Source organism: Phyllobates terribilis, unplaced genomic scaffold, assembly GCF_046119375.1.
Source record: "Phyllobates terribilis strain yellow unplaced genomic scaffold, ASM4611937v1 Scaffold_8__6_contigs__length_399053987, whole genome shotgun sequence".
Taxonomy (NCBI): domain Eukaryota; kingdom Metazoa; phylum Chordata; class Amphibia; order Anura; family Dendrobatidae; genus Phyllobates; species Phyllobates terribilis.
Genome location: NW_027362768.1, coordinates 184,017,349 through 184,043,311, shown reverse-complemented (window position 1 = coordinate 184,043,311; position 25,963 = coordinate 184,017,349).

Sequence of the window (25,963 nt, the reverse complement as noted above, 5' to 3'; positions counted from 1 at the left end):
AAACCTGTATTAAAAATAAATATATATAATTAATCTTGCAGTTCTCACAGCGGCCACTGGGGCTTTTTTAGGCTCTAACTTTCTGTTGTTTCAGGAAATCTTGTTTCGCTTAGAAAAACGACACCTCAGAGGATATTTACATGTATAAATATATGTGGGGTCAGTAAAAAGAGGACGACACAGGACTTATTCCTTCCAAAGACCATACTAAGGACCAGGGGGCTCATTACAGGTGGAAGAAAGGCGATTCCGGCACCTAAACAGGAAAGGGTTCTTCACAGTCAGAGCAGTCAGACTGTGGAAGAGGTAGTGATGGCCGACACCATAACAGCTTTATACAAGGGCCGACACCATAACAGCTTTATACAGGGGCCGACTCTATAACAGCTTTATACAAGGGGCCGACACTATAACAGCTTTATACAAGGGCTGACACTATAACAGCTTTATACCAGGGCTGGATGATTTCCTCACTACACAACATTGTGGGTTCTAGTTAAACTAATGGCAGGATGTACGATTGGTGGAGGAATCTATGTAACCTATGTAAACTATGAAATAACACATGTACATTAGCTGCAATGGGCAGACTCACACCATGGCTCTTGTATTGAAGCATCTAATGAGCATGTGCAAAGGTCATTGTACAGGATGAGGAGGAGGTGAGCTGTGACATCAGCTATTGTGAATGGTGAATTCTGTGTTATCTACTGTATATAGAGGTGTTATCAGTCATTGTACAGGAGGAGGAGCAGGTGAGCTGTGACATCAGCTATTGTGAATGGTGAATTCTGTGTTATCTACTGTATATAGAGGAGTTATCAGCCATTGTACAGGAGGAGGAGGTGAGCTGTGACATCATCTACTGTGAATGGTGAATTCTGTGTTATCTACTGTATATAGAGGTGTTATCAGACATTGTACAGGAGGAGGAGGTGAGCTGTGACATCACCTATTGTGAATGATGGATCCTGTGTTATCTACTGTATATAGAGGCGTTATCAGCCATTGTACAGGAGGAGGAGGTGAGCTGTGACATCACCTATTGTGAATGGTAAATCCTGTATTATCTACTGTATATAGAGGTTTTATCATTCATTGTACAAGAGGAGCAGGAGGAGAGCTATGACATCACCTATTGTGAATGGTGGGTCCTGTGTTATATACTGTATATAGAGGTGTTATCAGTCATTGTACAGGAGGAGGAGGTGAGCTGTGATATCACCAATTGTGAATGGTGGATTCTCTGTTATCAGCTGTATATAGAGGTGTTATCAGTCATTGTATCATTACTCTTCTGATAAGAAGCCAAAAACTCTCCCTGAGAGAACAAGAGAGATGAGTGTAAAATACCCCCAGTGGCCAGGGTGAAAATTACAAGATTACTCCTTTTGTTTTTAATGAAGATCATGATACGAAAAAAGAAAAACATTGGCATAAATGTGTAATAAGAGTGGGAAATCCGTCTCCATATTCATGGAGCTAAGATGTTTAGAAATTCTCCTTCTGAATTCTTGGATCATTGAATACCAACATATAGTTTCATACAGGGACATTTGGCTACATGGACTACACCATTGATTTACAGTTAATCCGATCCTCAGTGTAATAGTTGTGATTATCCACAGGATTTGTAAACTCTTTTTCATTTTTTAAACGATCTGTGCGATCACAGTAATGATACAATAGGACTGATTGTGGTCTCTGCTTTACCGGACCTTAACATGTGACTGTGACATCATCACAATCCTGGTTTGGTGATTGGTCTGTGGTCTGTGATCACCGTCTGACCGGTGATGTTATTTGATGATGTCACAACAGAAGCCTTAAAAGACCTTGCACTCTGTTTTTTTTAACTCAGTCTATCCTCAGGCCCCTGATGAAGCCAGTCATGGCGAAACATGTAGCCGAGGTTATGAGTGAATTTTAATCAGCTTTAGTATTCTTGCAACTGACATCTATAATTGTCCATAGAAAAGCTATTCTAGCTAGTGGACTGCAGCCATTAATCTAGGTAGGAGATATATTAGCTTTAGGAGAGTGATATCCCATAGAGGAGACCCAAAGAAACGCTACACAGCAATATCACCGGAGTTATTGTAATCTTTATTTGTTAGACTATATTAATTAATTACAATAAAAGTCAAGTTTTAATCACATTATCCCTTAAGTTGGGTCGATTTACCCTGTGGGTAATTTGTTAGTAAGGCATGAACTCTGTACCCCTGTTGGGGTGAGGACTTTGATGCAGAGCCACATACAAACTCTGATTTCTGCCAGTAATCCACAGAAATACTGTGATCAGAGCTGATATTGGTATTTGGTGGGACTGATATAAGGACTTACGTCTCTTACTAGAATCAGTGCCCAGAGGCAATTGAAGGAGCCCACTGGATACAAACTAATTTTTAACCCCTTAACTACCTTGTTTTTTTTTTCGTTTTCGTTTTTTGCTCCCCTTCTTCCCAGAGCCATATCATTATTTTTGGTCAATATGGCCAAGAGAAGGCTTGTTTTTTGCAGGACAAGTTGTATTTTTGAACGACACCATTAGTTTTACCATATGGTGTACGTTGCAGATGTTGGGAAGGATTTGTGAGAAGCATAGGGCAGTTGTTGAGTACCAGCTTCAACACTCCCATCGGTATTCAGGTCAGCCTCCGCACATAAGAGCTGATGAGTGGGCATGGATGTCTGACATCTGTGCCGTCCTCCAAAACTTTGAGGACTCCACCAAGATGGTGAGCGGCGATGACGCCATAATTAGCGTCACCATCCCGCTTCTCTGTCTTCTGAAATGCTCTCTGCTCACAATCAAAGAGGATGCATTGCAGGCGGAGCACGATGAGATGGAGCAAGGAACCATACAGGGTGATTACACACAGCCCAGCCTCATCTCATCCCAACGTGGATTGGGTGATAATGAGGAGGAGGAGGAAGAACAGGAGCTAGTTTCTGGCACTACAGACAGTACTACACACACCACATTCATACCGTCTGTTCAGCATGGATGGTCTGAAGAGGGGGGGACGATGAGGAGGAGAGCATGGACAGTTGTCCTCTTGGTGGGGACAGGGAAGTCTTGGCTGTTGGCAGTCTGGCACACATTGCTGAGTTTATGTTCCACTGTCTTTCCCGTGACCCTCCGTTGTACGCATTTTGGGCAACAGTAATTACTGGTTATTATTATTATCATTTATTGTTATAGCGCCATTTATTCCATGGCGCTTTACATGTGAAAAAGGGGTATACATACAAAAACAATTACAATAATCTTGAACAAAACAGCGACTGGTACAGGAGGAGCGAGGACCCTGGCCGCGAGTCTACAAGGAATGGGTGAGGATACAGTAGGTGAGGATAGAGCTGGTCGTGCAGCGGTATGGTGGAGCGAGGGTTACAGTAGCTTGTAGGCTTGTCGGAAGAGGTGGGTCTTCAGGCTCCTTTTGAAGGTTTCCACGGTAGGCGACAGTCTGATGTGTTGGGGTAGAGAGTTCGAGTAGGGGGGATGCACGGGAGAAATCTATGCAATTGTGGGAAGAGGAGATAAGAGGGGAGTAGAGCAGGAGATCTTGTGAGGATCAGAAGTTGCGTGCAGGTAAGTACCGGGAGACTAGGTCACAGATATATGGAGGAGACAGGTTGTGGATGGCTTTGTATGCCATGGTTAGGGTTTTGAGCTGGAGTCTCTGGGCAATGATGAGCCAGTGAAGAGATTGACAAAGAGGAGAGGCCGGGGAATAGTGGGGGGACAGGTGGATTAGTCAGGCAGCAGAGTTTAGGATAGATTGGAGGGGTGCGAGAGTGTTGGTAGGGAGGCCACAGAGCAGGAGGTTGCAGGTTGCAGTAGTCGAGGTGGGAGATGATGAGGGCGTGCACTAGTGTTTTTGCAGATTCGTGGTTGAGGAATGTGCGGATCCAGGAGATATTTTTGAGTTGGAGTCGGCAGGAGGTGGAAAGTGCTTGGCTATGTGGTGTGAAGGAGAGATCAGAGTCCAGGGTTACCCCAAGGCAGCAAGCTTGTGGGACTGGGGAGAGTGAGCAGCCATTGACGTTGATAGATAGGTCAGTTGGGGAGGTTGAGTGAGACGGTGGAAAGATGATGAATTCAGTTTTATCCACGCTCAGCAACCCTGGAGGCCCGTCGCAGTTCTTTAGTTAGGCTGGTGTGCCAGGGTTGCCTGTTGATTGTGCGAGCTTTGGCATGTGTGAGGGGGGCAACCGAATTGAGAACTGCAGCTGTTGTGGTGTTATATAAAGTGGCAGCAGCATCTGCGTCATGTAAGTGACTAGCCCAGGGGAATGGGGATGACTCGGTACCCGGGCCTTTAGCCTGGCCTTTAGGGATGTCGCGGTGGTCGGCTCCCGGGCCCGTACCCTGGGCCTCTCTTTAAAAAGGGGGTTGATATTTGTAAAGTTTATAAAGGAAAGAGTTCGCGACGCCACCTGTGGCTTGTGGTGAGGATCACCAGCGCTGCGCAGTCCACTGAGGCCGGTGATAAGGCAGCTTGATGGTATAGCTCCCCACAGGTAGAGCTGGGCCTCAGGGCAGTATAGGAACGGGGATGCAGGACAAAGAGACTCCGCTGCGCCAGAGCAAGAACATGGACGGACACAATAGTCGCTTCAGTACCTTTTACTGGTGGAATTTCAGGCACTCCCCGGAGCACTGTAGGGTGAAGGGTGTATGTCTGGATTCTCCCCAATGAGCAGGTTTTGGGCCTCCTGGTTCTGGCTTCTGCGTAGTAAGTTTCTGACCTGCCTGGAGCTAGGCCTAACTTTGTTTCTGTCCTGCGCTGGCTGACCTTGTGGTAGGGCCTTCTCTTGGAGTGCACGCTCCCGACTTACGGGGCCTATGTGTCTCCTGGCTCTGGTACGTATCAGCACTTTAGCGATCCTGGGACCTGTAGTTCTCCAGGGATTCCGGTTTATCTTACTGGGTCGTGGAGATCCAGCCAAGCTTCGGACCCGGTGTCCGGTAACGGCTTCTTCTTCGGGGTGAGCTAATTAAGCTCCTCTGCCCCCTATGAGCTAACTCTCTACTCTTTTGCCTTCGGCCTACTCGGACCCTCAATAGGCTACTCACACTAACAGCAGCGTGCCGCGGTTCACCGATCTTATGGCGCCGGCGCACCTAAAGCTCACCTCTCTGAGCTACAACCGAGTCTGGACTGTGCTCCACTGCAGACTAACCTCTCTCAGGCTTTTACACTGCAGGAACTCTCTCAACAGGTTTGCTCTCTGTCAATTCCAGTCTAGACTAATGGCTGCCTGGCTCCACCTTCCCTTTTATATCTCCCTAACGGGCTCCCTCTGGTGGTCTGAGGTGGAAGGTGGAGATGTGTGAATGGTATGGGGGCCTCATGTGGAGGAATCCTTCAATACACCCTTCTAGGATTTGTGATACCAAGCACAGCTGGGCTTCACATTCCCCCATAGTTAAACTCAGCACTCCCAGGCTGAAGTACATTTTATAAAAAAACAGTAACAATAGGAAACATAAGCAATACTAGAACATTCTTCCCCTTATGGAAGGCGCGAATCTTAAACGTTACATAACCAAAACAAATACAAAGCGTCCTCAGAATCCAAGTCTCTTGTGGTGAGGTTCCCAAGAAGGATGTCCATCTCACAAGGTAGAGTACTTTGGTGGTTTTGAGGGACCTGTCCTAAACCCTCTAAATAGGCCCTGGGGTGGCTGCAGGGCATGAAGATCCCGTGTTGGTCCTCCAAGAGAGCCACTCCAGACAGGTTTTCCTTCTGAGGTCACCTGAAAGGGCACTCCAGGGAGCGCAATTATATATATTAAGAGTTTTTGGGCTGCACACAGTCCTCAGCCACGCAGTTCATTATGTAGGCATAAGGAATTAATAGGAAAAAGCACAAATTAATAAACGTATGCGTGAAAATAAACAATTATGCAGTACATTTCAAGTTAATATAATTCAATTTAATACCCCAGGGGTAATTATATATATTTTCAGGAACTTTGACTATTTACTGAGTGTACCTAGCAGGAGGTTTACCTCTTGTGCTGCGTACTGATCTGCGTAGTGCTGTGGTTGGTGGAGTGTCAGGGTCTATATTCTCAGTTACTCTATCAGTTCTATGTGTAACCATGTTGTAAAACTGCCTTAACCTCTCTCTTGGACTGGCAAGTCTACCATTGGCTGGGCCCTCTTGCTCCGCTCCTGCCGGGGATCCTTTATCCGGGGATACTTCTTGAGCTGGCTCTTCTGCAGCACTTACAGGTACAACTTGCTGTGGAGGGCTTTCTGGCTGTTCATAGAATTGGAGTACTGGAATGATTACTGCACCTCCGATCTGAGGCCAATCCGCTGGGAAGTCTCCAAGGTCAGTGTGTATCACCGCTTCTTTAGGTTCTTCCTGGGTTGTGAAAGACACTTCTTCCTGAGTCTTTAGTAGATGTGGACACAATTTTAGATGGTCCCTGGACACAGTAGCAGATGTTTTTCCTCCATCTCGACTAATTATACAGGTCGTTTTGTTGTCAAACCTTGACGGTAGCACAGTGTAGGGGTCTTTTTCCCACTGGTCGTCAAGTTTGTGGTTGCGTCTTTTCCTTTTTAGTACAGTTTCTCCAGGTGTGAAAGGTTCTGCGGGTGCGTTTTTGTTGTATTGAATTTCCTGTTTTTCTCTCACCCGAGTAAGACTGTCCTTAACACAAGCTTGTACTCTTCTGTACTGCTCTTGTCTGGTGGTGTCTCAGTCCTCAGTGGTCATATCAGCTTCAGGTTCAACAACACCAAGCTCCAAATCCATGGGCAGCTTTCCTGGCCTGGCCCGCATGAGATATGCCGGAGTGCAATTGGTGGAACTTACTGGTATATGATTATACAGATCCACTAAATCAAGTAGTAGGTCTGGCCACTGGTTTCTCTCCTCAAGTGGTATGGTCTTTAGCAGGTCGATGATGATGTTTTCATCTTTTCACAGAGACCGTTTGTTTGTGGGTGGTATGGTGTAGTTCTTATCTTTTTACACCCGTAGAGATGGCAGAACTCTTTGAACAATTCAGCCTCAAAGGCCGGACCTTGGTCAGTCAGTACCTGCTCAGGGTATCCATGGGGTCTGCAGAAGTACTCTTGGAACGTCTTCGCTGCTGTCTCTGCTGTCAGGTCTTTGACAGGGGTGACCACCAGGAAACGTGAGTAGTGATCCACCATGGTCAGAGCATAGGAGTACCCTGACCTGCTGGGGGAGAGCTTGACATGGTCCAGGGCCACGATCTCCAGGGGCCGAGTCATCTTGATGGGCTGCAGGGGTGCCTTCTGGCTGCTGAAGTCTTTCCTTTTTAGGCCGCAGGGTCCACAGTCCCGGCACCACCTTTCAATGGAGCTGCGCATTCCTACCCAGTAGAATCGACACTTCAGCAGGGTCTCTAGCTTTTTCCAGCCAAAGTGCCCCGCCTGATCGTGGTAAGCTTCTAATACCATCTGAATGTCTGTCTTCGGGACTACTATCTGCCATACCATCTCATGGGTTCTTGGATTAACGTACCTCCGGCACAGCTTCTCACGGTAAATAAACAGCCGGCTTCTCTCATTCCACAGCTGCTTTGCTTGCAGAGACACATCTTTCTCCAGGGAGGCACCTTCTTGGGTTATCAGCTGTTTGATGTGGCTGACAACCGGGTCGCTGTCCTGGGTCTCTTTCCAGCTGTGGTGAGGCAGGGGGTTTAACGTCTTTCCACGCTGCTTCCTGGAGGCTCGTTGCTCATGGATCATCCCACTCCGGTGAAAGGCAGGTAGCTTTATCTCTTCCAGGTCATCCACTTCTGTATCTGTGTCTAACTGGTGAGGCATCCTAGACAGGGCATCAGCGTTGGCGTTCTTGCGGCCCGCCCGGTATTTGATTGTAAACTGGTAGTTTGACAGCCGAGCCATCCATCGTTGTTCCAGAGCCCCCAACTTAGCTGTTTCAAGATGGGTCAAGGGGTTGTTATCAGTAAAGGCAGTGAACCTGCTGGAAGCCAGATAGTGCTTGAACCGTTCAGTGATGGCCCAGACCAAGGCCAGGAACTCCAACTTGAAGCTGCTATAGTTCTCTGGGTTCCTCTCAGTCGGACGGAGCTTCCTGCTTGCGTATGCGATGACTTTCTCTTGCCCATTCTGTTTCTGACTTAAGACAGCGCTCAGGCCTTCATTGCTGGCATCCGTATACAGCAGGAACGGTTGGCTGTAGTCAGGGTAGGCTAGGATCTCATCACCTGTCAGGATCTCCTTCATCTCCTGAAACGACTCTGCTTGCTCCTTACCCCAGTGGAATGGAGGGTTTTTGCCTTTGGGGGACTGCCCTACCAGGAGGTCTTGCAGAGGAGCAGCTTTCTTAGTGTAGTCCCTTACGAACCTCCGGTAGTATCCTACTAGTCCCAAGAACTGACGCACCTCCTTGAGGTTCTTCGGCTCCGGCCACTTCTGGATGGCTGTGACTTTCTCCGGGTCTGGTGCTACGCCTTCCGGACTGACAATATGTCCCAGGTACTGTACCTTCTTCTTGAGCAGATGGCACTTTGAGGGTTTCAACTTCATCCCGTACCGGGACAGTGACTCAAATACCTCTGCCAGGTGTTTCAAGTGGTCCTCGTACGTTCTGGAGTACACAATTACGTCATCCAGGTAAAGTAACACAGTCTCGAAGTTGCGGTGTCCCAGGCAGCACTCCATCAATCTCTGGAACGTTCCGGGGGCATTGCAGAGTCCAAATGGCATGCTGTTGAACTCGCAGAGTCCCATTGGGGTGGTGAAGGCAGTCTTCTCCCGATCCTCCTCAGCCACAGCGACCTGCCAGTAACCACTAGTGAGGTCAAGGGTAGAAAAGTAATTTGCAGACTTTAAGGCAGCTAGGGACTCCTCTATGCGTGGTAAAGGGTATGCATCTTTATGTGTAATGCGATTTACTTGACGGTAATCTACACACATTTTCATGCTCCCATCCTTTTTCCTAACCAGCACTAGGGGAGCTGCCCAGGGACTACAACTAGCCCTAATTACTCCCGCCTTCCTCATGTCATGCAGCATTTCTTTTGCCTTCTGGTAGTGAGCTGGGGGTATAGGCCTATAACGTTCTTTAATTGGGGAATGGTTGCCTGTGGGGATATGATGTTGAACCCCCTTAACCCTCCCGAAGTCAAGTGGATGTTTACTGAACACCTGCGAGTATTCTTGAACCACCCGGTGTACACCCTGTTTTTGATGGGCAGGAGTGGTGTCTGTCCCAACATGGAGCTGTTGACACCAATCCTCCACCTGGGTTGCAGGGTCATTATCCTCCACTTCTTCTGGTGAAGTTAAGGACTCCGCCTCATGGATGCAGTTGTTATTGACAGCATGTAACTTGGCAACAGTGGCATAACGTGGCAGTTTAACCTCATCTTCCCCTAGGTTAAGAATACGGACAGGCACCCTCCCATTACGTACATCCACCACTCCCCTGGCAGTTAAGAGCGTGGGTCTGTGCTCAGAGCAAAGGGGTTCTACTACCGCCTGGTAGCTCTGTAACATAGTAACATAGTTTTTAAGGTGGAAGGAAGACTAAGTCCATCTAGTTCAACCCATAGCCTAACATGTTGATCCAGAGGAAGGCAAAAAAGAACCCATGTGGCAAACACTAAGCTCCACATTGGGGAAAAAAATTCCTTCCCGACTCCATACGACAATCAGACTAGTTCCCTGGATCAACGCCCTATCAAGGAATCTAGTATATATAACCTGTAATATTATACTTTTCAAGAAAGGCATCCATGCCCTTCTTAAATTTTAACAGTGAATCACTCATTACAACATCATGCGGCAGAGAGTTCCATAGTCTCACTGCTCTTACAGTAAAGAATCCCCGTTTGTGATTATGATTAAACCTTCTTTCCTCCAGACGTAGAAGATGCCCCCTTGTCCCCGTCTCAGGCCTCAGAGTAAAAAGATCAGTAGAAAGGTCTTTGTACTGTCCCCTCATATACTTGTGCATAGTAATAAGATCACCCCTAAGCCTTCTTTTTTCCACAGTAAATAACCCCAAGTGTAATAACCTGTCTTGGTATTGCAGACCCCCCAGTCCTCTAATAACCTTGGTCGCTCTTCTCTGCACCCGCTCTAGTTCAGCTATGTCTTTCTTATACACCGGAGAACAGAACTGTACGCAGTATTCTAAGTGTGGTCGCACTAATGACTTGTATAGAGGTAAAATTATGTTCTCCTCATGAGCATCTATGCCTCTTTTAATGCATCCCATTATTTTATTTGCCTTTGCAGCAGCAGCCTGACACTGGCCACTAAACGTGAGCTTGTCGTCCACCAATACACCCAGGTCTTTTTCAGTTACAGTTTTGCCCAGTGTTTTACAATTAAGCATATAATTATACATTTTATTTCCTCTGCCCAAGTGCATTACCTTACATTTATCCCCATTAAAGCTCATTTGCCATTTATCAGCCCAAGCTTCTAGTTTACATAGATCCTCCTGTAATATAAAATTGTCCTCCTCTGTATTGATTACCCTGCAGAGTTTAGTGTCATCTGCAAATATTGAAATATTACTCTGTATGCCCCCTACAAGGTCATTAATAAATATGTTAAAAAGAAGGGGGCCCAATACTGACCCCTGTGGTACCCCACTGTTAACTGAGACCCAGTCTGAGTGTTTTCCATTAATAACCACCCTTTGTTTCCTATCACTGAGCCAATTCTTAACCCACATACATATATTTTCCCCTATCCCCATTGTTCTAATTTTATGTATCAACCTTTTGTGTGGAACCGTATCAAAAGCTTTTGAAAAGTCCATATACACAACATCCACTGCATTTCCTTGGTCCAGTCCAGAACTTGCCTCATCATAAAAACTGATCAGATTAGTTTGACAGGAACGGTCCCTCGTAAACCCATGTTGATATTAGGTCATGAGGTTATTCTTCTTCAGATACTCTAGTATAGCATCTCTTAGGAAACCCTCCAGGATTTTACCCACAGTAGAGGTTAAGCTTACCGGCCTATAATTTCCAAGTTCAGTTTTTGTCCCCTTTTTGAATATTGGCACCACATTTTCTATACGCCAGTCCTGTGGTACAGACCCTGTTATTATGGAATTTTTAAAGATTAAAAATAATGGTCTATCTATGACATTACTTAATTCCTGCAGTACTCGCGGGTGTATGCCATCCGGGCCCGGGGATTTGTCAACTTTAGTGATTTTTACACGCCGCCATACTTCCTGCTGTGTTAAGCAAGTGACATTTACTGGAGAATTTTTGTTATCACTAATCATGTTTTCTGTCATGCGATTTTCTTGTGTAAATACGGTTGAAAAAAAATCATTTAGCATATTGGCTTTTTCCTCATCCTCATCCACCATTTCACCCAGACTATTTTTAAGGGGGCCAACACTATCATTTTTTAGTTTTTTACTATTTATGTAGTTAAAGAATATTTTGGGGTTATTTTTACTTTCTCTGGCAATGATTCTCTCTGCCTCAATCTTTGCTGCCTTGATTTGTTTTTTACATAATTTATTTAATTTTCTATATTTATTTAATGCCTCATCACTACCTACTTGCTTTTGTTCTCTATATGCTTTCTTTTTGTCACTTATTGCGCCCCTTACAGCTCTATTTAGCCATAGTGGTTTCCAGATCCTGCAGGGCACGTATCAGGTTAGCTAAAGCTGACAATGAATTAAGGCTTGCAAGAGATTTCAAAAGCAATAAAAAAGGATTTTGGGGGTATGTCAAAAGTAAAAGAAAAGTCAAAGATGCTATAGGATTTTTACAGGATGAAAATGGAGAAATGGTAAGAGAGGATGTTGAGAAGGCCGAACTTTTTAATTCCTATTTTGCATCTGTTGTCTCTCAGAAAGAAAATGTAACATCAACTGATCTTCACTGTCCTTTTAAAGGAATAGAGGAATCCAAGTTATCTGTAAACAGAAAGATTGTGAGGGAATATTTAGCTAACATAAATGAGTTCAAGTCTCCAGGTCCAGATGAATTACACCCCAGAGTACTGAAGGAGATCGTAGAAGAAATTTTAGAACCACTCTCCATAATCTTTGAAAATTCTTGGAGAACAGGAGAAGTCCCAGAAGACTGGAGAAGAGCAAATGTTGTTCCTATCTTCAAAAAGGGGAAGAAGGTGGACCCAGGGAACTATAGGCCGGTGAGTCTGACTTCTATACCAGGAAAGATATTTGAACAAATTATTAAACAACATGTATGTAAGTACATGGATAAGAATGAAGTGATTAACCAGAGTCAGCATGGGTTTGTAACTAACAAGTCATGTCAGACTAACTTAATTTCCTTCTATGACAGAATCACTGACTGGGTGGATCAGGGAAATGCTGTAGATATAGTATATCTTGACTTCAGCAAAGCATTTGACAAAGTATCTCACACCATCCTTATTGAAAAAATGACCAAGTATGCAATGGACCAGGCAACTGTTAGGTGGATTCATAACTGGCTTAGTGATCGGACTCAAAGGGTGGTTGTAAATGGCTTCACATCCAGCTGGATGAATGTCTCAAGTGGGGTACCACAGGGCTCCGTCCTGGGACCTGTATTGTTCAACATCTTTATCAATGATTTAGATGAAGGAATTGAGGGTAAACTGATTAAATTTGCTGATGACACAAAGCTAGGAGGGATAGCTAATACTAGAGAAGAGAGAGAGAGGATTCAAAAAGACCTAAATAAACTGGAGCAGTGGGCAGCAACCAACAGAATGGTTTTTAACAGGGAAAAATGCAAAGTACTACATCTGGGCAATAAAAATGAAAAAAGCATATACAGAATGGGAGGAATAGAGCTAAGCAACAGTACATGTGAAAAAGACTTAGGTATACTAATAGATCATAGACTGAACATGAGTCAACAGTGTGATGCAGCAGCAAAAAAGGCAAATACAATTCTGGGATGTATTAACAGAAGCATACAGTCTAGATCACGTGAAGTCATTATCGGTCTTTACTCTTCTTTGGTCAGACCTCATCTGGAATACTGTGTACAGTTTTGGGCACCACATTTTAAAAAAGACATAGACAAACTGGAGCAAGTTCAGAGAAGAGCGACCAGAATGGTGACTGGTCTGCAAACCATGTCCTATGAGGAACGGTTGCAGGATTTGGGAATGTTTAGCTTGCAAAAAAGAAGACTGAGAGGAGACTTAATAGCTGTCTACAAATATGTCAAGGGCTGTCACATTGTAGAAGGATCATCTTTATTCTCATTTGCACAAGGAAAGACTAGAAGCAATGGGATGAAACTAAATGGGAGGAGACACAGATTAGATATTACAAAAAACTTTTTGACAGTTAGGGTGATTAATGAGTGGAACAGGCTGCCACGAGAGGTGGTGAGTTCTCCTTCAATGGACGTCTTCAAACAGAGGCTGGACAGACATCTGTCTGAGATGATCTAGTGAATCCTGCTTTGAGCAGGGGGTTGGACCAGATGACCCAGGAGGTCCCTTCCAACTCTACCATTCTATGATTCTATGATTCTATGATTCCTATTTCTAGCATGTTTATTCCCAAGGGGTATATATTGTGCACAGGTCCTATTCAGGATGTTAATAAATGTCTCTCATTTGCTTTGTGTAGCTTTATGTCTCAGGATATCGTCCCAGTTTATTGCACTAAGATCATCTCTTAACCGTTGGAAATTTGCCTTCCTGAAGTTTAGTGTCCTTGTAACCCCTCTACTACACATCTTATTAAAGGTTACATGAAAACGTATTATTTTGTGATCACTATTACCCAAGTGACCCCCAACTCGTATATTTGATATGCGGTCTGGCCTATTGGTTAATATTAGGTCTAGCAGTGCCCCCCTTCTTGTTGGGTCCTGAACCAGTTGTGAAAGGTAATTGTCTCTCATAGTAGTCAAAAACCTATTTCCTTTGCTTGAACTACATGTTTCTGTCCCCCAATGTATTTCAGGGTAGTTGAAGTCTCCCATAATAATGTCCTCTAAGACCTATGGCAGCTCTACACCAGATGAGCATTTCACTCATTGGGGGGACAACAATGGGGATAGGGTCTGTTACCCGCACGTTAACGATTTCACCATCTGTTAACTTTACTTGCTGTTGATACATCAGGACGCGGATCTCTCTCTGCAGTGCCCTCCTCTGTCTCGGTCTGGCAGTGTCAGCGATCTGTTGGAGTAAGAACACAACCTCTCCCAAACAGTTACCAACAACATTAGTGCCTAGTACCATATATGGGTTGCTGTCATCAGGGTTAGTCTCCACTACAATTAGTCCCTGGTCCTTCAGCTCCACTCTCCCCACCTTTACAGTCACATTCTTAACCCCGAGTAGGTTAAGGGGGAGTCCATTTGAAGCATATACAGACAAATTTGGAGCTGGCGGACGTAGATCATCCATGGACAAGAACCTCTTGTAGAGGACTTCAGGCATGATGGTTACCTGAGATCCTGTGTCCAGCAGGGCATGCGTCGGGATCCCGTCCAGTACAATGGACAGGAAAGGTCTTCCTCCGACGAACCTGTTGTACCAGTCTGATGGGCCTGGTGAGTCTACTCCTGGGTGGCGGCCCTCGGACCCAGGGTTTTCTCGTTTAAAGGACAATTCAGGGCAATATGTCCGGTCTTGCGGCAGCGGTAGCAGATTGGTTCCCTCGGTGGGCGGCGCTGGTCACTGGTCCTTGGCGAGGGTGGTGTTGGCCTCCTCCTCCTCCGCATCCAGGGGACATCCTCAGGGCTGTCGGCTAGCAGGATTTTCCCTCCTTCCTCAGGCTCCGTCCGCAGCTGGAGAGCACTCAGCACAGTGGTCAGGGTTTTGCTCAACTGACGCACCTCAGAGCGCAAACTGTCCAGTTCTTTAGGGGACGTTGCTGGGACTTTAGCTTCAGCAGCCACTGGGGAAAAGGTGGGTGTAGCAGGTTCTGGAGTAGTCCCACCCTGGTAACGTTGGATGGCATTTGTTTCCAGGGGCTGCAGTCCTTTTATAGCCATGTCCTTGAGATTGTCAAAGGTGGCATCTGGATGATCCAGGGACCACCAACGCACAGTTCTGCTCTCCTCTGGAGACCTCAGTCCCCGGACAAACTGCTCCTTCAGCATTTTGTTCTCACTCTCAACGCTGGCAGGGCTAACCTGGTTCAGAGCCCGCAGGGCCCCTTGAAGACGCCCTGAGGCGTAGTCCCGAACATTGTCCTCTGGTTGTTGGGAACAGGTGTAGAACCTCATTCGGAGGTCCGCCTCAGTAAGGTCCTCAAAGACAGTTTGTAATTTTTGGAATATTGCGGACTCTGTCTCCCGGTCTGCGGCCGACCATGTTTCCACTTCCCGCTCCGCAGCACCGGTCAGTTGTCCTAATACAACGGCAGCTCTTTGTTTACCGGTCATAGAGTACATGTCCAAAATACCACATATCTTCCGCTTGAATCCAGACAGGGTATCTGGTTTGCCGTTGTACTGGGGGAGCCACTTTGCTCCAGGAATGTACGGTAAAGTCATAGGAATAACAGGTGTTACAGGCGCTGCTAGTGGAGTGGCGGCTTCGGCCTGCCCATTATCGGGCGCGGGCTGAACTTCAGGGACGTGGACCAGTAGGTCGGCGTTCTGCTGTTCGACGGACATCTTAGCGCCCCCCTAGTTAACCGTGGCCTACCTTCTGGTTTTTCTTCCGGTAGGCCGCAGCTCCGCAGGTGACAGTTGCCTTCAGGACCTTGCGTTGCTTGCGTCCTACGTCAGAGCGTTCAGCGACGCTCCGCACAGGACCTGGCGCTTCCTGATTTGACGTCGAGACGTGGGGCGTGTCCGGGACTTCGCGCTCTTTTGCAGGTACGCCCCTTATTTTCCCGCAGTTACGCCCTTCTTCTCGCTCAACGGCCCAACAACGGCGGCTATCTTCACCACAACTTTACGTACACAGTTCAAAATAAAGGCGCACAGTACCCGGTGGCAACGGGCAAAACACTTCGTCGTTGCAGCGGGCACGCAATCCTGTTCGTGACGCCAGGAAAGAGATGACTAGCCCAGGGGAATGGGGATGACTCGGTACCCGGGCCTTTAGCCTGGCCTTTAGGGATGTCGCGGTGGTCGGCTCCCGGGCCCGTACCCTGGGCCTCTCTTTAAAAAGGGGGTTGATATTTGTAAAGTTTATAAAGGAAAGAGTTTGTGACGCCACCTTTGGCTTCTGGTGAGGATCACCAGCGCTGCGCAGTCCACTGAGGCCGGTGATAAGGCAGCTTGATGGTATAGCTCCCCACAGGTAGAGCTGGGCCTCAGGGCAGTATAGGAACGGGGATGCAGGACAAAGAGACTCCGCTGGGCCAGAGCAAGAACATGGACGGACACAATAGTCGCTTCAGTACCTTTTACTGGTGGAATTTCAGGCACTCCCCGGAGCACTTTAGGGTGAAGGGTGTATGTCCGGATCCTCCCCAATGAGCAGGTTTTGGGCCTCCTGGTTCTGGCTTCTGCGTAGTAAGTTTCTGACCTACCTGGAGCTAGGCCTAACTTTGTCTCTGTCCTGCGCTGGCTGACCTTGTGGTAGGGCCTTCTCTTGGAGTGTACGCTCCCGACTTACGGGGCCTATGTGTCTCCTGGCTCTGGTACGTATCAGCACTATAGCGATCCTGGGACCTGTAGTTCTCCAGGGATTCCGGTTTATCTTACTGGTTCGTGGAGATCCCGGCAAGCTTCGGACCCGGTGTCCGGTAACTACTTCTTCTTCGGGGTGAGCTAAGCTCCTCTGCCCACTATGAGCTAACTCTCTACTCTTTTGCCTTCGGCCTACTCGGACCCTCAATAAGCTACTCACACTAACGGCAGCGTGCCGCGGTTCACCGATCTTATGGCGCCGGCACACCTAAAGCTCACCTCTCTGAGCTACAACCGAGTCTGGACTGTGCTCCACTGCAGACTAACCTCTCTCAGGCTTTTACACTGCAGGAACTCTCTCAACAGGTTTGCTCTCTGTCAATTCCAGTCTAGACTAACGGCTGCCTGGCTCCACCTTCCCTTTTATATCTCCCTAACGGGCTCCCTCTGGTGGTCTGAGGTGGAAGGTGGAGATGTGTGAATGGTATGGGGGTCTCTTGTGGAGGAATCCTTCAATACACCCTTCTAGGATTTGTGATACCAAGCACAGCTGGGCTTCACATAAGGAACTGATGTCTGTAAGAGGGAGGAGGAATTCAGAGAGTGAGTGTAGGTTGGTCACACTTCTAGACCCATGCTACAAGGAGAACTTTCTATCTCTCCTTCCCGTGGCGGACAGGTCTAATAAAATGTTGCAGTACCAGAAGGCCATTATTGAAGAAATATTAAAAAAATTCCCAGCTGACAAAGCTGGCGGCAGGGGTCACACTTCCTTGGACAACCAAGGAGTACAGGAGAGGGAGACACAAACCCGATGCAGTAGAGGCAGGGAACAAAGTCAAAGGTCTGGGACAGTTTTCTCAGACCCTCCCAGCGCCAAGGCCCTGATGCGTGGGGTACTCTCAATAGGAGGGAAAAGTTTTGGAAGTTGCTGAAGGAGTACCTTGCTGACTGTACCAGCGTCCTCCATAATTCCTCTGTGCCTTACAACTATTGGGTATCCACCAGGCCCTGATGCGTGGGGTACTCTTACAAGGAGGGAAAAGTTTTGGAGGTTGGTGAAGGAATACCTTGCTGACCATACCAGTGTCTTCTGTGATTCCTTTGTGCCTTACAGCTATTGGGTATCGAAGCAGGACATGTGGCATGAATTGTCTCTCTATGCCTTGGAGGTCCTGGCCTGCCCTGCCGCTAGCGTTTTGGCACAGTGGGTTTATAGTGCCGCCGGGGGTATTATAACTGATAAGCACATCAGCCTGTCAACTGAAAATGCTGACAGGCTGACTCTTTATCAAAATGAACAAGTCCTGGATTGGGCCAGACTTCTCAACACCACCGGATGATTGCAGCAGAACATAAACTCAAATCCAGTGGTTTTTTTTGGAGCGTCTATTTCCATGCACCCCTTCACACCCAGACATGGGTATGTGTGGCGCCCCTGAGGGTTCAGTCGCCACAGCAGTACTGCATCTCACCCAGAGGTGTGATATCTCACTCTCAGGTAAGGAAGTAGTATGGCTCAGGACCCTAACACTACATCCACTACACCACATTTCCGGGGGACAGGGCAAGATTGCTCCTACGGGAGAGCACAGTCCCTGATCCCTGGCTGGAGTGGGGAGGAACCACTTAGAGAGGGGGAACCAGGTAGTGGATGGGGTGGAGGACGTAGATCCTGGGAGCATGTGTAGAAGGAGGTATAAGAGGGAGGAACCATCTTAGATCAGAGTTCAGTTCCAGTCAGACAGACTGAGGTGAAGACAGGCAGCAGGGGCTCTGTATGAGCTCTGCTCCACAGGCGGGCCTAGTCAGGAGGACTGAGCCTGAGGAGGAGAGGGAGCTGGAGGCTCCAGGAACGGGAAGAGAAGGGACCCTAGAGGTACGGGCCGTGCAGCAAGCCACCCGTACGCCCGCTGCTACCAGGAGGTAGAGGGGTCAGGCCAGATAGAGGGTTCCTCAAGTAGCAAGAACTACAAGGTTCAACTAGGAAACCGGAGGCTGCAGCACTTTAAGTACCGCAGGCCATAAGTCCACACCAGTCCACTAAGAAGGTAGCCACATAGGACCCAGGGGACGGAACACACGTCGCCCGCCAAGTCCCGAGGATACCGGATAGAAGTGTTACTAGGTGTGAGGTGCAAGAAGAGGGCCAGAGAGAGGACACACAGAAGGGGGTCCTGTTAAGTGCTCCGGAGCTACCTGAGGGTCGGCTGAACCCCTCACTGCGTGAACACAGGACGCCGTGGGCCTTGCACTGGCGCCTGTAACTGGAACTGCTGTAATCGTGAGTAAAGACCCTGGGACTGCACTATCTGACTCCGTGTTATTACTGACTACCTGCACCATAACCACCATCATCTACACACGCTGCCCTGGAGCTACACTCTTCCTATGGGGAGTTATACCACCTTTGCTGCTATACCACCAGCTTCAGAGGACTGTTTCGCAGCGGCGGCCTCATTAGCCGCACTCCACAGGTGGCGTAGTCAGACATTGTATTATAAATAACCTATACACATAGACTACCCCTTGGTTTGACCGCCCTGGGTCACCGCCACAGTGACTACAACCCCCAGCGTCTACCGGCCCGGCTCCGGGTACCCCACGGGCCAGGGGGCGCGTCATATACGCTTCAGGATTTCATCCATTTCATGTCGTCCTCCTCCTTATCCTTCTCCTTGTCCACCATATCACCAAGGTGACCATCATGCAACGCCCACATAATTTATTTTTAATGGTGTTTATGATGCCCATAGGAACTATTTTTAGAGGTTTACCTCTAGCTTTATATATAATATATATGTGTACCCTCCAGGGGTAAATGTTTTTCAGCCCATGCACTTTGTGCATGGGCATTACCTGTCTAGCAGACCCACTCCTTAATAATGGAAAATCCATTTTTTACTGAGGCCCTCCATTATGTCTCTTCAAATTAGTATTGTAGCTGTTACGGGTCCGGGTGGTGGAACCTCTGTGCTTCGGTGCAAGGAGGGACCAGAGGGGAGTGACTAAGTACCTACTCGGCCTGACCAAGGTCGCACGGCGGCTCAATCGACTTCGTGAACTAGGGAGGGACCGGGAAGGTGGACCAGGTGCCACTCTGGGACCGACCTTGTGGGAGAGCAGGTGACTCCCATGGGTTAGATGGCAGGAATTGACCGGTACAGCGGATGAGCACGGCAGGAAGTCTGACGGGTGGTCCGGGTAGATAAGCAGGCTGGTTCGGCAGATAGGCAGACGGGTGCACCGGGTAGGCAGACTGGCGGGCACGACAGGTAACTGGCAGGTGCTCCAGGTAAGCAGGCTGGCGGGCACTACAGGTAACAGACAGGTGCTTCCAGGTAAGCAGGCTGGTGGGCACAGCAGTTAACTGGCTGGTGCTTCCAGGTTGGCAGGCTGATTGGCACGGATAGGTAACTGGCAGGTGCTTCCTGATAGGCAGGCTGGTGGGCAGAACTATAGACAGACTGGCAGGCTGGACTGAAGACAGACTGGCAGGCAGGACTGTAGACAGACTCGCGGGCAGGACTGACAGGCAGCGGGACCTGAGGGCTGAAGCAAGTGTTAGCACACGGAACAACAACCTTGCACAGGCACCTCCATATTGGAGGAGGTGCCTTATATAGGGGCAGTCCTCCGACCATTGGCCAGGGACTCTATAGGACGGCGCGCACGGCCCCTTTAAGAGGGAGGGAGAGCACGCACCATAAGCACAGAGCCCGGGAAGCTGTGCGCAGTGCACGCCACAGCAGCAGGGGAGCGGGAGGATGCCGGACCTGGACCGCGGCGGTGAGGGGAACGCCGTCTCTGACCGGCAGGAGGCAGAGACGCCGATGCTACAGTAGCACGTCCTAATTTTTGCCAGCCCTTGAACTTGCTGCAAACGCAATAACAGTATAGGAGACCCACTCCTTAATAATTTTTAAACAATTTTTATGAGAACCTTCACTATGTTTCTTCAAATTAGAATTAGAGTGCGTCCTAATTTTTGGCAGCCCTTGAGCTTGCTGCATACGCAATAACCATATAGGAGACCCACTCTTTACTAATTTTTTAAAATAAATTTATGAGGCCCTTCACTATGTCTCTTCAAATTGGTATTGGAGTGCATCCTAATTTTTGTCAGCCCTTGAACTTGCTGCATATGCAATAACAGTATAGGAGACACACTCCTTAGTAATTTTTAAACAATTTTTGAGACCCTTCACTATGTTTCTTCAAATTAGTATTTGACTGCGCCTTAATTTTTGGCAGCACTTGAATATGCAATAACAGTAGAGGAGACCCACTCCTTACTAATGGGAAAAAAACTATTAGGAACTATTCTTAGAGGTTTACCTCTAACTTTATATATAATATATATGTATACCCTCCAGGGGTAAATGTTTTTCAGCCCATGCACTTAATGTATGGGCATTACCTGACTAGAAGACCCACTCCTTAAAACCTCTTCGCGACCTTAGGATTTTTCGTTTTTGCATTTTCGTTTTTTGCTCCCCATGTTCCCAGAGCCATAGCGTTTTTATTTTTTGGGCAATATGGCCATGTGATGGCATTTTTTTGCGGGATGAGTTGTACTTTTAAACACCATTACTAGTTTTACCATATCGTGTACTGGAAAACAGGAAAAAAAATCCAAGTGCGGTGAAATTGCAAAAAAAATGCAATTCCACAATTGTTTTTTTTTTTGCTTTCCACATTCACTGGATGCTAAAACTGACCTGCCATTATTATTCTCCAGGTCATTACGAGTTTGTAAACACCAAACATGTATAGGTTCTTTTTTATTTAAGTGGTGAAAAAAAAAATCCAAAGTTTGCTAACAAAAAATGGTGCCATTTTCCGAGACCCGTAGCGTCTCCATTTTTTCGGGACCTGGAGCCGGGTGAGGGCTTATTTTTTGCGCGCCAGGCTGACGTTTTTATTGATATCATTTTGGGGTAGATACGATGTTTTGATCGCCCGTTATTGTATTTTGTTGCAATGTTGCGGTGACCAAAAAAACGTAATTCTGGCATTTGGAATTTTTTTCTCGTTACGCCGTTTACCGATCGGATTGATTCTTTTTTATATTGATAGATCGGGCGATTCTGAACGCGGCGGTACTAAATAGGTGTATGTGGGGTTTATTTTTTATTATTTTATTTTGAATGGGGCAAAAGGGGGGTGCTTTAAACTTTTATATTTTTTTTTATATTTTTAAAAACATTTTTTTAAAACTTTTTCCATGCTTCTATAGTCTCCATAGGTGATGAACAGATCACCTCTATGTAGCAGAAATGCTCCTGTGATATGAGCGCCGACCACTAGGTGGCGCTCATAGCGATCTTTACATGACAACCACTGGGGTCTGCTGCAGACCCAGAGTTGTCATGCCCACCCATCGGTGACCCGCGATCATGTGACGGGGTCACCGATGGGCGGGGTAAGTGACGCGCTTCTGGCCCGGCGATGTTAAATGCCGCTGTCAGAGATTGACAGCGGCATGTAACATGTTAACAGCCGCGGGTGGATCGCGATTCCACCCGCTGCTGTTGTGGGCACATGTCAGCTGTAAGAATCAGCTGACATGTGCCCGGTTCAGTGCGGGCTCACCGCCGGAGCCCTCACTGATCCCGGGGTGATGGCCTGGGGTGTACTAATACGCTCTGGGCCATTAAGGGGTTAATAATGAAAAATACATTTTTATTGAGGCCCTCCACTATGTCTCTTCAAATTGGTATTGGAGCGTGTCCTAATTTTTGGCAACTTTTGAGACCCACTCCTTAATAATTTTTAACTTGCTGCATACACAATAACAGTATAGGAGACCCACTCCTTAATAATTTTTAAAACAATTTTTATGAGGCCTGTCAGGGATTCCAACAGTGACGACACTGGAGAGATCACACGATATCTCACCGTGCCGTCACGCTGTCAGTATTTCGTCCGGAGTCGCGAGCACGCGATCCAGTCAACTTGCTGCATAGGTATTGGTAAGCGACCAGTGGGCACATGGCATCACACCTCTGGGTACCAAATCCTGGTGTCCGTACGGTCACTATCAGCTTCACGATAGCCCAATTATTATTATTCTCTGCCACCACTGGCCGAGTTTGAAATATAATACAGGCCTGGCCTGACGCCTGCGTTTTGGTTATGGGTATGGCTTCGGGGAAGGGAACGATTACAGAACAAAAGAAACAGGACTAATACAGTTAAATGAAAAAGTTTGGGCACCCCTATTAATCTTAAGCTTAATGTTTTATAAAAATTGGTGTTTTTGCAACAGCTATTTCAGTTTGATGTATGTAATAACTGTTGGACACAGTAATGTTTCTGCCTTGAAATGAGGTTTATTGTACTAACAGAAAATGTGCAATCTGCATTCAAACAAAATTTGACAGGTGCATAAGTATGGGCACCTCACCAGAAAAGTGACATTAATATTTAGTAGATCCTCCTTTTGCAAAAATAACAGCCTCTAGTCGCTTCCTGTAGCTTTTAATGAGTTCCTGGATCCTGGATGAAGGTATTTTTGACCATTCCTCTTTACAAAACAATTCCAGTTCAGTTAAGTTTGATGGTCGCCGAGCATGGACAGCCCTCTTCAAATGATCCCACAGATGTTCAATGATATTCAGGTCTGGGGACTGGGATGGCCATTCCAGAACATTGTAATTGTTCCTCTGCATGAATGCCTGAGTGGATTTGGAGCGGTGTTTTGGATCATTGTCTTGCTGAAAGATTCATCCCCTGCGTAACTTCAACTTTGTCACTGATTCTTCAACATTATTGTCAATAATCTGCTGATACTGAGTGGAATCCATGCGTCCCTCAACTTTAACAAGATTCCCGGTGCCGGCATTGGCCACACAGCCCCAAAGCATGATGGAACCTCCAACAAATTTTACTGTGGTTAGCAAGTGTTTTTCTTGGAATGCTGTGTTTTTTTGCCGCCATGCATAACGCCTTTTTGTATGACCAAACAACTCAATCTTGGTTTCATCAGTCCACAGGACCTTCTTCCAAAAAGAAATTGGCTTCTCCAAATGTGATTTTGCATACCTCAGCCGACTCTGTGGTGTGCTTGCAGAGACGGCTTCTTTCGCATCACTCTCCCATACAGCTCCTCCTTGTGCAAAGTGCGTTGTATAGTTGACCGATGCACAGTGACACCATCTGCAGAAAGTTGATGCTGCAGCTCTCTGGAGGTGGTCTGAGGATTGTCCTTGACTGATCTCACCATTCTTCTTCTCTGCCTTTCTGATGTTTTTCTTGGCCTGCCACTTCTGGCCTTAACAAGAACTGTCCCTGTGTTCTTCCATTTCCTTACTATGTTCCTCACAGTGGAAACTGACAGGTTAAATCTCTGAGACAGCTTTTTGTATCCTTCCCCTGAACAACTATGTTGAAAAATCTTTGTTTTCAGATCATTTGACAGTTGTTTTGAGGAGCCCATGATGCCACTCTTCAGAGGAGATTCAAACAGGAGAACAACTTGCAAGTGGCCACTTTAAGTAGCTTTTCTCATGATTGCATACACCTGGCAATGAAGTTCAAAGTTCAATGAGGTTAGAAAACAAAAAAAAAGGGCTTTAGTAAGTCAGTAAAAAGTAGGTAGGAGTATTTAAAACAAGAAAATGATAAGGGTGCCCATACTTATGCACCTGTCAAATTTTGTTTGAATGCAGATTGCACATTTTCTGTTAGTACAATAAACCTCATTTCAAGGCAGAAACATTACTGTGTCCAACAGTTATTACATATATCAAACTGAAATAGCTGTTGCAAAAACACCAATTTTTATAAAACATTAAGCTTAAGATTAATAGGGGTGCCCAAACTTTTTCATATAACTGTAAATTTTATATTTAATCCAAAAGGGAGGCAGTGTTCAAGAAAAATATATACAAGTATGTTACAAAGGAGACATTAAAATACATAGGCAGTTAAATAAAATATCAGGATAAAAGAAAGATAACTTACATTATACGATCGCAGAGACAATTCATTATAGGTGGAAGAGGGGCTCCCCAGTTGATTATGCTGTTATCAAACAGGACCCATTGCTTATTATAATCCTTATACCCACCTGGCAATGAGTGCTCCTGTACTGTCCATGGGTTCTCTTATACCTAAGTGGAGATTTACCCATACGCCCCTTGTAGTGACATCATGTGGGCCGGTCTCCAGCCTGTACATTCTTATTAAAAAACGCTAACTTCTGCAATAACTCATCGCTCGTTGATCGCATAAGTGTGCAAACGATGCCATTTTTTCCCTTATGATTTTATCTTCAGTTAGAGATCACACACTGCATAGCTGCAGTCTGCTATTCTGGTGTTTTTGCACTACAGCTCTCTGATTTGGCTTGCAACAATGAAAAACTATGTATGCATTCCTCGGCAGTTTCTGTCACTAGAAATATGGGTCCCATTATTGCCGCACGTATGGAACTCACAATATTTCATATTTCATATCGGAGTCGACCTGGCTATGGATGGTGGTTGGGAATTGTTTGTGAGTGCCTTTGAACTTAACGAACCATTTCCTCTTTCCTCCAAACTCTGGCCTGGGAGAAGGTGTCAATCTATCTCAGGTCTGTGTTAAGAGGACATATATTTGCATCTTAGTTAGCTTGTACCAGTTCTTGGCTGGCATTTGTTTGTCTAAGGCCTCCCTCATGACTGTGCTAATTGGGGCTTTTGTGCTGAGCAGAAGGTGAATAAGGGAGGGGGGTGAACATCTATGTCAGGCAAATATGGAAGAATATTTTCCTGACATTAATATTTCCCTGACAAGGCCCTTCAGTACGTCTCTTCAAATTGGTATTGAATCGCGTCCTAATTTTTGGCAGCCCTTGAACTTGCTGCATACGCAATAACAGTATGGGAGACCCATTCCTAAATATGGGAAGGTCAATTCAAATCTTTTTTATAGTCTCCAATATTAACTCTTATCTGAAATTTGTGTACAGGTGGGTTATCACACTATGGATAGAGTATTACACGCATCCAGATAGGGATTATTGCCTTATACTCTTGCAGCGTATTACACGCATCCAGATAGGGATTATTGCCTTATACTCTTGCTGCAGCAAGCAAACAATAAAATCTATTCCCTATTGATAACACTGTTAGCTGCTTTTAGAATAGGGACAGGTGATCGATTTTTTCCCTGCACTCATTCACAGACTCATAATTTTTAACAGTGTTCTGTAAGTAGAAATTGATGAAAGCAGGCAGGGATGCTTGCGTTCCTTCACAGTTTGGTGGTGCAGCGTACCAGAAAAACCTCTTCGGAGCCGGTTAAATTCTATTTTCTATTGTACTATATTACCTCTCTTATATGAGATTCGTGTACGAGTGACCTGTAGCAGTACAGATAGCGTCTTACAGG